Source organism: Hyla sarda, chromosome 2, assembly GCF_029499605.1.
Source record: "Hyla sarda isolate aHylSar1 chromosome 2, aHylSar1.hap1, whole genome shotgun sequence".
In the NCBI taxonomy this organism is placed as follows: domain Eukaryota; kingdom Metazoa; phylum Chordata; class Amphibia; order Anura; family Hylidae; genus Hyla; species Hyla sarda.
Window position 1 is genome coordinate 153,418,095 of NC_079190.1, and position 14,028 is coordinate 153,432,122.

Sequence of the window (14,028 nt, forward strand, 5' to 3'; positions counted from 1 at the left end):
TACTAAAAAATATGCCGGCAACTTTATTACCACCTATTCAACCGGCCATTCGAAAATTAGGAACATCCTAAAAAAACATTGGGGCCTTTTGAGATGCGATCCGTACCTCAAAGATATTTTACCCATACAACCTTCAATGACCTTTAGAAGGGCCTCCTCCTTAAAAAACATGTTGGCTCCAAGCCGCCTCAAAAAACAAAAGAAAAAAGCAACAACAAATATGGAAACGAGCCAAAAGAAAGGGGCATTCAGATGCAACACCAGAAGATGCCTGTGCTGCAAAACAATAACCAACCCCAATATCTCCTTTTCAAGTCATCACACAGGAGAAAAATTCAACATACAATTCCATCTTACCTGTCAGTCCCAATATGTGATCTACCTAATCAACTGTTGCTGCGGTTTACAATATGTTGGTCGCACGTCACAGAAACTGCATCTAAGGACCAACCAGCATAGAAGTAACATCAAGAAGGGCTATATGAAACACAGTCTGTCACGGCACATCACTTTACAACACAAAGATGTTGCAAATTCATTCTCCATTATTCCAATTGATTACATTCCCAACCATATCACCAACCGTTCAGAAGCCCTAGCAAAGAGGGAAATGTTTTGGATATATAGGCTGGAATCACTCCAACCGTATGGTCTTAATGAGGCAGTAGAACTTATACATTGAATCAATGAGACTATGTCCAGTAAAACCTAACATCCAGGTGTGTGAATCATCACAAATAATGAATACCTCTGATAGTAAGACAGAGTAAACCTCACTCACCACTCCGTGCAGCTGAGCGACTGTCTTTAGAGCATGCGATTCCTCCCATTCTCCGTGCCTCCTAACCTAGAGAATGTCAGGTGCAGTGTGTCCCATGGAACTCCGCCGACGCGGTGATCCGACATCTACCCGGAGCAACTCTCGGCCGGGAGAACGGGTCTCCCATTTCCTGTGTGGCCAGTTCCTCCTCTGCTGTGCGTTTTTTCATCTCACCAGGAACCATGGCACCGGACCACTGAGCTTCATTTCAACTATTGGCGGCCCAAACGAGGGAGCCACCCGAACCCTCAACCTAGGATCTATAAGTGAGCATACTATCATTATAGCTTCCTCTGATCTTTCCCCTTCCTCTTTTCCCAGTGGGAATTCTTTTAATCCTTTTACGGTTTATATATATTATTGATTATTGATTTGTACATTTAAATAAGATGTATATAGCATAACGCAATTTTATTCGCCTGTATGTAATTTCCCGCGGGCTTTTTTCTGTATAAGTGGGATGGGAACCTATCCCAACATATGATTGGATCTGACGAAGAGGGGGTCTCTGCCCCTCGAAACGCGTTATCCCTTGTGTTACTACATGTGCGAATAAAGACTTTTTTCTTTATGCCATACCCGAGTTCGTAGACTATAATCTTTCGTCTTTTGCTGGAAACGAGCGCTACCAAGCACCGCTTCTTCGTGGAACCAGGATTCCACTGCTCTTTTCCCAGACAAGGACATACTGATATTGACCCACCCCATGCAGTTAGATGAAGTCTACTAATAGTCTCTGAAACAGGTAAGATGATTATGAAGCATGTTGGTGAGGTACCTTTATTGTTTTACCTAGGTCATAACAGATGTAAATGATGACATCTGTAGAAACCTTCTTTCTGCATTGTTGAATCCTGAGGCCACCCAATATACGGACATTACTACACACATAGCTCCTGTTACGCCGAGCGCTCCGGGTCCCCGCTCCTCCCCGGAGCGCTCGCAGCGTTCTCTCATTCGCAGCGCCCCGGTCAGACCTGCTGACCGGGTGCGCTGCGATATTACTCCCAGCCGGGATGCGATTCGCGATGCGGGACGCGCCCGCTCGCGATGCGCATCTCGGCTCCCGTACCTGACCCGTTCCCCGTCTGTGTTGTCCCGGCGCACGCGGCCCCGCTCCTTAGGGCGCGCGCGCGCCGGGTCTCTGCCATTTAAAGGGCCGCTGCGCCACTGATTGGAGCAGCAGGCCTAATCAGTATTCTCACCTGTGCACTCCTTATTTATACCTCACTTCCCCTGCACTCCCTCGCCGGATCTTGTTGCCATTGTGCCAGTGAAAGCGTTTCCTTGTGTGTTCCTAGCCTGTGTTCCAGACCTCCTGCCATTGCCCCTGACTACGATCCTTGCTGCCTGCCCTGACCTTCTGCTACGTCCGACCTTGCTCTTGTCTACTCCCTTGTACCGCGCCTATCTTCAGCAGTCAGAGAGGTTGAGCCGTTGCTGGTGGATACGACCTGGTTGCTACCGCCGCTGCAAGACCATCCCGCTTTGCGGCGGGCTCTGGTGAATACCAGTAGCAACTTAGAACCGGTCCACCAGCACGGTCCACGCCAATCCCTCTCTGGCACAGAGGATCCACCTCCAGCCAGCCGAATCGTGACAGTAGATCCGGCCATGGATCCCGCTGAAGTCCCACTGCCAGTTGTCGCCGACCTCACCACGGTGGTCGCCCAGCAGTCGCAACAGATAGCGCAACAAGGCCACCAGCTGTCTCAACTGACCGTGATGCTACAGCAGCTATTACCGCAACTCCAGCAACAATCTCCTTCGCCAGCTCCTGCACCTCCTCCGCAGCGAGTGGCCGCTTCCGGCCTACGTTTATCCTTGCCGGATAAATTTGATGGGGACTCTAAGTTTTGCCGTGGCTTTCTTTCACAATGTTCCCTGCACTTGGAGATGATGTCGGACCAGTTTCCTACTGAAAGGTCTAAGGTGGCTTTCGTAGTCAGCCTTCTGTCTGGGAAAGCTCTGTCATGGGCCACACCACTCTGGGACCGCAATGACCCTGTCACTGCCTCTGTACACTCCATCTTCACGGAGATTCGAAGTGTCTTTGAGGAACCTGCCCAAGCCTCTTCTGCTGAGACTGCCCTGTTGAACCTGGTCCAGGGTAATTCTTCTGTTGGCGAGTACGCCATCCAATTCCGTACTCTTGCCTCCGAATTATCCTGGAATAATGAGGCCCTCTGCGCGACCTTTAAAAAAGGCCTATCCAGCAACATTAAAGATGTGCTGGCCGCACGAGAAATTCCTGCTAACCTGCTTGAACTTATTCATCTGGCCACCCGCATTGACATGCGTTTTTCCGAAAGGCGTCAGGAGCTCCGACAGGATATGGACTTTGTTCGCACGAAGCGGTTTCTCTCCCCGGCTCCTCTCTCCTCTGGTCTTCTGCAATCCGTTCCTGTGCCTCCCGCCGTGGAGGCTATGCAGGTTGACCGGTCTCGCTTGACACCTCAAGAGAGGACACGACGCCGCATGAAGAATCTGTGCCTGTACTGCGCCAGTACCGAACACTTCTTGAAGGATTGTCCTATCCGTCCTCCCCGCCTGGAAAGACCTACGCTGACTCCGCACAAGGGTGAGACAGTTTTTGATGTCAACTCTGCTTCTCCACGCCTTACTGTGCCTGTGCGGATATCTTCCTCTACCCTCTCCTTCTCTGCTATGGCCTTTCTGGATTCCGGGTCTGCAGGAAATTTTATTTTGGCCTCTCTCATCAACAGGTTCAACATCCCAGTGACCAGTCTCGCCAGACCCCTCTACATCAATTCTGTTAACAATGAAAGATTGGACTGTACCGTGCGTTACCGCACGGAACCTCTCCTAATGTGCATCGGACCTCATCACGAAAAAATTGCATTTTTGGTCCTCTCCAACTGCACTTCTGAAATTCTTCTTGGATTACCGTGGCTTCAACGCCATTCCCCAACCCTTGATTGGTCCACAGGAGAAATCAAGAACTGGGGTACTGTCACGATGCCGGCTGGCAGGTAGTGGATCCTCTGTGCCAGAGAGGGATTGGCGAGGACCGCGCTAGTGGACCGGTTCTAAGTCACTACTGGTTTTCACCAGAGCCCGCCGCAAAGCGGGATGGTCTTGCTGCGGCGGTAGTGACCAGGTCGTATCCACTAGCAACGGCACACCTCTCTGACTGCTGATGATAGGCGAGGTACAAGGGAGTAGACAGAAGCAAGGTCGGACGTAGCAGAAGGTCGGGGGCAGGCGGCAAGGTTCGTATTCAGGGTGGATAGCAGAAGTTCTGGTACACAGGCTTTAGACACACAAAACGCTTTCACTAGGCACAAGGGCAACAAGATCCGGCAAGGGAGTGCATGGGAGGAGGTTAGATATAGTCAGGGACCAGGTGGAAGCCAATTAAGCTAATTGGGCCAGGCACCAATCATTGGTGCACTGGCCCTTTAAGTCTCAGGGAGCTGGCGCGCGCGCGCCCTAGAGAGCGGAGCCGCGCGCGCCAGCACATGACAGCAGGGGACGGGAACGGGTAAGTGACCTGGGATGCGATTCGCGAGCGGGCGCGTCCCGCTGTGCGAATCGCATCCCCAACGGCCATGACAGTGCAGCGCTCCCGGTCAGCGGGACTGACCGGGGAGCTGCAGGGAGAAAGACGCCGTGAGCGCTCCGGGGAGGAGCGGGGACCCGGAGCACTAGGCGTAACAGTACCCCCCCCCCTTAGGTCTCCCCTTTTTTTTGTCCGGTGACTGCCTCCCCTGGGATGAGGACACCGGGAAGGAATGGATGGTTTCCTCAATGGCAGGCAGTACAGCAGGAGTAGGAATGGGGAGGGAGGGCAGAGGGTGAAGCTTGGCACGGGGCAGGGAGACACAAGGACGGGAGCCATGAGGGGACACAGAGGCTTGCCTGAAGGGACTGGGAGGGGGGGAGAGGCATTTTCTGTGGCAGGCAGAGTCCCTAACGACCTTAGGGGGACCGGATACAGGAGGAACCACAGGGTCACGGCAGGGAGTACTGGGAACTGGTTTAAGGCAGTCCTTGGAACAAGAGGGACCCCAACTCTTGATCTCCCCAGTGGACCAGTCCAGGGTTGGGGAATGGTGTAGAAGCCAGGGTAGTCCAAGGAGAATTTCGGAAGTGCAATTGGGAAGGACCAAAAATTCAATTTTCTCGTGATGAGGTCCGATGCACATTAGGAGGGGCTCCGTGCGGTAACGCACGGTGCAATCCAACCTGGCTCCGTTGACCGCGGAAATGTGGAGTGGCTTGACAAGACGGGTCACCGGAATGCGGAATTTATTCACCAAGGACTCCCGAATAAAATTCCCAGAAGCACCAGAGTCCAGGCAGGCCACGGCTGAGAGGGAAGAGCTGGCTGAAGTAGAAATCCGTACAGGCACCGTGAGACGTGGAGAAGCCGACTTAGCATCAAGAGACGCCACACCCACGAGAGCTGGGTGCGAGCGTGCGTTTCCCAGACGTGGAGGACGGATAGGGCAATCCACCAAAAAATGTTCGGTACTGGCACAGTACAGACAAAGATTCTCTTCCTTACGGCGATTCCTCTCTTCCAGGGTCAGGCGAGACCGATCCACTTGCATGGCTTCCTCGGCGGGAGGCCTAGACGCAGATTGCAGTGGAGACTGTGGGAGAGGTGTCCAGAGATCTAAGTCTTTTTCCTGGCGGAGCTCTTGATGTCTCTCAGAAAAACGCATGTCAATGCGAGTGGCTAGATGAATGAGTTCATGCAGGTTAGCAGGAGTTTCTCGTGCGGCCAGAACATCTTTAATGTTGCTGGATAGGCCTTTTTTAAAGGTCGCGCAGAGGGCCTCATTATTCCAGGATAGTTCAGAAGCAAGAGTACGGAATTGTATGGCGTACTCGCCAACGGAAGAATTACCCTGGACCAGGTTCAGCAGGGCAGTTTCAGCAGAAGAGGCTCGGGCAGGTTCCTCAAAGACACTTCGAATTTCCGAGAAGAAGGAGTGTACAGAGGCAGTGACGGGGTCATCGCGGTCCCAGAGCGGTGTGGCCCATGACAGGGCTTTTCCAGACAGAAGGCTGACTACGAAAGCCACCTTAGACCTTTCAGTAGGAAACTGGTCCGACATCATCTCCATGTGCAGGGAACATTGCGAAAGGAAGCCACGGCAAAACTTAGAGTCCCCATTAAATTTGTCCGGCAAGGACAGGCGGAGGCTAGGAGTGGCCACTCGCTGCGGAAGGGGTGCAGGAGCTGGCGGAGGAGATGATTGCTGCTGAAGTTGCGACTGAAGTTGGTGCACAATGGTGGACATTTCCGACAGCTGATGGGTTAGATGGGCGATCTGTCGGGATTGCTGGGCGACCACCGTGGTGATATCAGAGATATAAGGCAGAGGGACCTCAGCGGGATCCATGGCCGGATCTACTGTCACGATGCCGGCTGGCAGGTAGTGGATCCTCTGTGCCAGAGAGGGATTGGCGAGGACCGCGCTAGTGGACCGGTTCTAAGTCACTACTGGTTTTCACCAGAGCCCGCCGCAAAGCGGGATGGTCTTGCTGCGGCGGTAGTGACCAGGTCGTATCCACTAGCAACGGCACACCTCTCTGACTGCTGATGATAGGCGAGGTACAAGGGAGTAGACAGAAGCAAGGTCGGACGTAGCAGAAGGTCGGGGGCAGGCGGCAAGGTTCGTAGTCAGGGTGGATAGCAGAAGTTCTGGTACACAGGCTTTAGACACACAAAACGCTTTCACTAGGCACAAGGGCAACAAGATCCGGCAAGGGAGTGCATGGGAGGAGGTTAGATATAGTCAGGGACCAGGTGGAAGCCAATTAAGCTAATTGGGCCAGGCACCAATCATTGGTGCACTAGCCCTTTAAGTCTCAGGGAGCTGGCGCGCGCGCGCCCTAGAGAGCGGAGCCGCGCGCGCCAGCACATGACAGCAGGGGACGGGAACGGGTAAGTGACCTGGGATGCGATTCGCGAGCGGGCGCGTCCCGCTGTGCGAATCGCATCCCCAACGGCCATGACAGTGCAGCGCTCCCGGTCAGCGGGACTGACCGGGGAGCTGCAGGGAGAAAGACGCCGTGAGCGCTCCGGGGAGGAGCGGGGACCCGGAGCGCTAGGCGTAACAGGTACTTCTTGTCTCAAGGACTGTCTTAAACCGGTTCCCAGTACTCCCTGCCGGAACCCTGTGGTTCTCCCTGTAACCGGTCTCCCTAAGGCTTATATGGACTATGCTGACGTCTTTTGCAAGCGGAGACTTTACCCCTTCACAGGCCTTATGACTGTCCTATTGACCTCCTCCCGGGTACTACTCCTCCCCGGGGCAGAATCTATCCTCTGTCTGCTCCAGAGACTCTTGCCATGTCGGAGTACATCCAGGAAAATTTAAAAAAGGGGTTTATCCGCAAATCCTCCTCTCCTGCCGGAGCTGGATTTTTTTTTGTGTCCAAAAAAGATGGCTCCCTACGCCCTTGCATTGACTACCGCGGACTTAATAAAATCACGGTAAAAAAACGCTACCCCTTACCTCTTATCTCGGAACTCTTTGATCGCCTACAAGGCGCCCACATCTTTACCAAACTGGACTTAAGGGGGGCTTATAATCTCATCCGCATCAGGGAGGGGGACGAATGGAAGACTGCATTTAACACCAGAGATGGACACTTTGAGTATCTGGTCATGCCCTTTGGCCTGTGCAGCGCCCCTGCCGTCTTCCAAAACTTTGTTAATGAAATTTTTCGTGATCTCTTATATTCCTGTGTTGTGGTTTATCTGGACGATATTCTGATTTTTTCTGCCAACTTAAAAGAACACCGCCAGCATGTCCGCATGGTTCTTCAGAGACTTCGGGACAATCAACTTTATGCCAAAATGGAGAAATGTCTCTTTGAATGTCAATCTCTTCCTTTCCTAGGATACTTGGTCTCTGGCCAGGGACTTCAAATGGACCCAGATAAACTCTCTGCCGTCTTAGATTGGCCACGCCCCTCCGGACTGCTATCCAACGTTTTTTGGGGTTTGCCAATTATTACAGACAATTTATTCCACACTTTTCCACTATTGTGGCTCCTATCGTGGCTTTAACCAAGAAAAATGCCAATCCCAAGTCCTGGTCCCCACAAGCGGAAGACGCATTTAAACATCTCAAGTCTGCCTTTTCTTCTGCTCCCGTGCTCTCCAGACCTGACCCATCTAAACCCTTCCTATTGGAGGTAGATGCCTCCTCAGTGGGAGCTGGAGCTGTCCTTCTACAAAAAAATTCTTCCGGGCATGCTGTGACTTGTGGTTTTTTTTCTAGGACCTTCTCCCCGGCGGAGAGAAACTATTCCATTGGTGATCAAGAATTACTGGCCATTAAATTGGCGCTTGAGGAATGGAGGCATCTGCTGGAGGGATCAAAATTTCCAGTTATCACATACACTGATCACAAGAATCTCTCCTATCTCCAGTCTGCCCAACGACTGAACCCTCGCCAGGCCAGGTGGTCGTTGTTCTTTGCCCGTTTTAACTTTGAAATTCATTTTCGCCCTGCTGACAAGAACATTAGGGCCGATGCCCTCTCTCGTTCTTCTGATGCCTCTAAAGTAGAGGTCTCTCCGCAACACATCATTCCTCCGGACTGTCTGATCTCCACTTCTCCAGCCTCCATCAGGCAAACTCCTCCAGGGAAGACCTTTGTTTCTCCACGCCAGCGTCTCGGGATTCTCAAATGGGGACACTCCTCCCACCTCGCAGGCCATGCGGGCATCAAAAAATCCTTGCAACTCATCTCTCGTTTTTATTGGTGGCCGACTCTGGAGACGGATGTTGTTGATTTTGTGCGGGCCTGTACTGTCTGTGCCCGGGATAAGACTCCTCGCCAGAAGCCTGCTGGTCTCCTTCATCCTCTGCCTGTCCCCGAACAGCCTTGGTCACTGATTGGTATGGACTTTATCACAGACTTACCCCCATCCCGTGGCAACACAGTTGTTTGGGTGGTCGTTGATCGATTTTCCAAGATGGCACATTTTATTCCTCTTCCTGGTCTTCCTTCAGCGCCTCAGTTGGCAAAACAATTTTTTGTACACATTTTTCGTCTTCACGGTTTGCCCACGCAGATCGTCTCGGATAGAGGCGTCCAATTCGTGTCTAAATTCTGGAGGGCTCTCTGTAAACAGCTCAAGATTAAACTAAACTTCTCTTCTTCTTATCATCCCCAATCCAATGGGCAAGTAGAAAGAATTAATCAGGTCCTGGGTGATTATTTACGGCATTTTGTTTCCTCCCGCCAGCATGACTGGGCAGATCTTCTACCATGGGCCGAATTCTCATACAACTTCAGAATCTCCGAGTCTTCTGCTAAGTCCCCATTTTTCGTGGTGTACGGCCGTCACCCTCTTCCCCCCCTCCCTACCCCCTTGCCCTCTGGTTTGCCTGCTGTGGATGAAGTGACTCGTGATCTTTCCACCATATGGAAAGAGACCCAAAATTCTCTTTTACAGGCTTCATCCCGGATGAAAAAATTTGCCGATAAGAAAAGAAGAACTCCCCCCATTTTTGCTCCCGGACACAAGGTATGACTCTTTGCTAAATATGTCCGCTTTCGTGTCCCCAGTTACAAACTGGGACCACGCTATCTTGGTCCTTTCAAAGTCTTGTGCCAGATTAACCCTGTCTCTTACAAACTCCTTCTTCCTCCTTCTCTTCGTATCCCCAATGCCTTCCATGTCTCTCTCCTTAAACCACTCATCATTAACCGCTTCTCTCCCAAACTTGTTTCTCCCACTCCTGTTTCCGGTTCTTCTGACGTCTTCTCCGTGAAGGAGATTTTGGCCTCCAAGACGGTCAGAGGGAAAATATTGTTTTTGGTGGATTGGGAGGGCTGTGGCCCAGAAGAGAGATCCTGGGAACCTGAGGACAACATCCTGGACAAAAGTCTTATCCTCAGGTTCTCAGGCTCCAAAAAGAGGGGGAGACTCAAGGGTACTGTTACGCCGAGCGCTCCGGGTCCCCGCTCCTCCCCGGAGCGCTCGCAGCGTTCTCTCATTCGCAGCGCCCCGGTCAGACCTGCTGACCGGGTGCGCTGCGATATTACTCCCAGCCGGGATGCGATTCGCGATGCGGGACGCGCCCGCTCGCGATGCGCATCTCGGCTCCCGTACCTGACCTGTTCCCCGTCTGTGTTGTCCAGGCGCGCGCGGCCCCGCTCCTTAGGGCGCGCGCGCCGGGTCTCTGCCATTTAAAGGCCCGCTGCGCCACTGATTGGAGCAGCAGGCCTAATCAGTATTCTCACCTGTGCACTCCTTATTTATACCTCACTTCCCCTGCACTCCCTCGCTGGATCTTGTTGCCATTGTGCCAGTGAAAGCGTTTCCTTGTGTGTTCCTAGCCTGTGTTCCAGACCTCCTGCCGTTGCCCCTGACTACGATCCTTGCTGCCTGCCCTGACCTTCTGCTACGTCCGACCTTGCTCTTGTCTACTCCCTTGTACCGCGCCTATCTTCAGCAGTCAGAGAGGTTGAGCCGTTGCTGGTGGATACGACCTGGTTGCTACCGCCGCTGCAAGACCATCCCACTTTGCGGCGGGCTCTGGTGAATACCAGTAGCAACTTAGAACCGGTCCACCAGCACGGTCCACGCCAATCCCTCTCTGGCACAGAGGATCCACCTCCAGCCAGCCGAATCGTGACAGCTCCCTTCTGCTTAGTGTATGGGGTCATATATGTTACCATGGGGTATAAGACTGCTGGCGCACTCAGTTTCTTACCAACTCTCCAGATGCCGTCTTTGCCCTGCACCACCTCTTTCTTCTTCCATTGGTCTCTCTCAGCATGCATTGCCGGTTCCTGCAAGAGACTTAACCATACAGATCCATACTCGCCATCATCCTGTACACTCTGTACCATCATTGTGGAAGGACAGGAGCACTGCAGCCTTGGCAGCCTCCTTCACCATTTAGTCCCCTTGGATTCTGGGGCTGTTTCCTTCATGTGGTTCTGATCTTTACGATGGCCCCTTTCTCTGGCCGATCTCAGACTTTGAACACTTGAATTGCCAACTACAGATTGGTTCGCCCCAGGATTCAAGAAAACCTTCACTCCAATAGGCCCTTACTTGTGGACAGTAACAAAAGTGTACCCGTACTCATTATGTCTTACCTTCAGATATCTTACACATCTCAGTGAATAACTTCAACTCTACTTTTCTGAACCACAAGCTCAGATCGAGTGGTTTATTGCAGTAGAACTTCATTCTGCGTGTGGTCACTATATATCCTGTCTTATGTATTACATCTTTACATTACTTGGAACAAGCTTACATTTCTAACTCAGCATCAACCACGGATTCTCTGATATCCTGTCATGGCTCTTGAATGTTTAACCTTATAAGTTTAAGACAATCAGCATCTTCGTGTTACACTAAATTATCATAATAAAGATATCCACTCAAAATTGATATTATTCAAATAAATGCAATGCAGAATGTATAGGTATATCCCAATGTGTATGCAGAGTATGTAAACACACTCAAGTGTATGTAAACACACTCAAGTTTAGACAGTAGATATGTAATTTCTTCAATTTAATGTGATTGTGTTTCAGTAGACCAAGGCAGTTCTGTCAATCTTCCTATAAGCCCCGCCTTTCTCCTCCCACTCATCCATGTCACTGGTCACCACCTCTTTGAGTCTGGCTTTTTGTCCTCCCTCCGGTTTGGTCAGTCCTCAATCACCTTTGAACGTCTAGGTGTCTGCCTGGATTCATGTGTTACTTTACAAGGAGACATACAATACACATGTAACATGTAACAATACAAACATTTACAAATACTCAATGTACAACACACGCAGGGCCCACATTCTCACCAAAAACAAAATGTAAAAGAATAAAAAATAAATAAAAATAGAGAGCTCTTTCAATATTTGGGAAAAAAATCACCTTCAATGCACATTATTTATAATCAATAAACCATTAGCTGATTTTAAAAGGTAATATTCATTAATTAAATAGTGATCACTTTTTAATTTATTTTATGTTTTATTTTATTTTCCTTGGCCAAACTTCTTCTCTGGTTATTCCTATAATATAATCAGACCATTAATTGCATTTCCTTATACATTTAATTTTTTGCATCCATCCTGCGCTTCTGTTAAAACAAAACTTATTAGGAACTTAATAAAATATTGTCAGATAGGTTCAATTAATACAATAAGGATGTTTTTTTGTTCTCTACCAATTTAAAAGGATCCATTACAGCATAAACACTTACATAAACATCTTCAACCGAAAACATTCACTGGTTATACTCCATGTATTCCTAATTCATTTAATCTACATCATACATACTTCACTATACTAGGTATGCTAAGATGGCTGCCGGGGTTGGAGGTGGGAATAATTGGGTGAGCTAACATGGCTGTTGGGGGAGGAGCTTCTCTTCTGGGGGTGGTAACAAGGCTGCCCCCCATACGGAGTAAACATGGGGCAGAGACTAGCAGCCTCATGGCTATCTCCAGAAAGAGAGAGAGAGAGCATACGATGAATAAAGGTAAAATCTTAACATTATCTGAGGCTATGATTTTAGGGTGAACTTGATGTGCGCCACATCTGTAACAAATATCACTCCATAAGGGATTCTTAGCTCCATTATGATATGATAGCATTATACAGACAGCTCTATTTTCACATTCCCTTGTTTCCCTCACTCAATCTCCATAATCTATTATTTCTTGCTCTAGCCAATTTTTTTTCTGCACAAATCTAGCTGTGTTATACCATGCTTCTGCCACTTTCAACAGATTATTATCAACTACTAACCCCTTCTTTTCTCTGAGAACTTTCTGCCACTCTTCTAGTTGCAACCTTCCACCAATTACAGGTTGCATAGCACATATTTTCACCAACTTTCCCAACTTTCTGACATTCTCTTCACCCTTTCTCTGCCACCAAATCACATGCTAAAATACCCTTCTCTGGCTTCACCTGTTTCTGTCCCATTGTTACGCCTAGCGCTCCGGGTCCCCGCTCCTCCCCGGAGCGCTTACGGCGTCTCTCTCTCCGCAGCGCCCCGGTCGGTCCCGCTGACCGGGAGCGCTGCACTGTCATGGCCGTCGGGGATGCGATTCGCACAGCGGGACGCGCCCGCTCGCGAATCGCATCCCAGGTCACTTACCCGTTCCCGTCCCCTGCTGTCATGTGCTGGCGCGCGCAGCCCGTTCTCTAGGGCGCGCGCGCGCCAGCTCCCTGAGACTTAAAGGGCCAGTGCACCAATGATTGGTGCCTGGCCCAATTAGCTTAATTGGCTTCCACCTGCTCCCAGACTATATCTGATCTCTGCCCCTGCACTCCTCTGCCGGATCTTGTTGCCTTAGAGCCTAGTGAAAGCGTTACTGTGTTTGTCCATACTGTGTACTTGACCTCCTGCTATTACCTTATTGACTACGATCCTTGCTGCCTGCCCCGACCTTCTGCTACGTCCGACCTTGCTTCTGTCTACTCCCTTGTACCGTGCCTATCTTCAGCAGTCAGAGAGGTTGAGCCGTTGCTAGTGGATACGACCTGGTCACTACCGCCGCAGCAAGACCATCCCGCTTTGCGGCGGGCTCTGGTGAACACCAGTAGTGACTTAGAACCGGTCCACTAGCACGGTCCACGCCAATCCCTCTCTGGCACAGAGGATCCACCTCCTGCCAGCCGGCATCGTGACAGTAGATCCGGCCATGGATCCCGCTGAGGTTCCCCTGCCTTATATCTCTGATCTCACCACGGTGGTCGCCCAGCAATCCCGACAGATCGCCCATCTAACCCACCAGCTGTCGGAAGTGTCCACCATGGTGCAGCAACTTCAGTCGCAACTTCTGCCTCTGCTACAGCAGCAACCATCTCCTCCGCCAGCTCCTGCACCCCTTCCGCAGCGAGTGGCCACTCCTAGCCTCCGCTTGTCTCTGCCGGACAAATTTGATGGGGACTCTAAGTTTTGCCGTGGCTTTCTTTCGCAATGTTCCCTGCACTTGGAGATGATGTCGGACCAGTTTCCTACTGAAAGGTCTAAGGTGGCTTTCGTAGTCAGCCTTCTGTCTGGAAAAGCCCTGTCATGGGCCACACCGCTCTGGGACCGCGATGACCCCGTCACTGCCTCTGTACACTCCTTCTTCTCGGAAATTCGAAGTGTCTTTGAGGAACCTGCCCGAGCCTCTTCTGCTGAGACTGCCCTGCTGAACCTGGTCCAGGGTAATTCTTCCGTTGGCGAGTACGCCATACAAT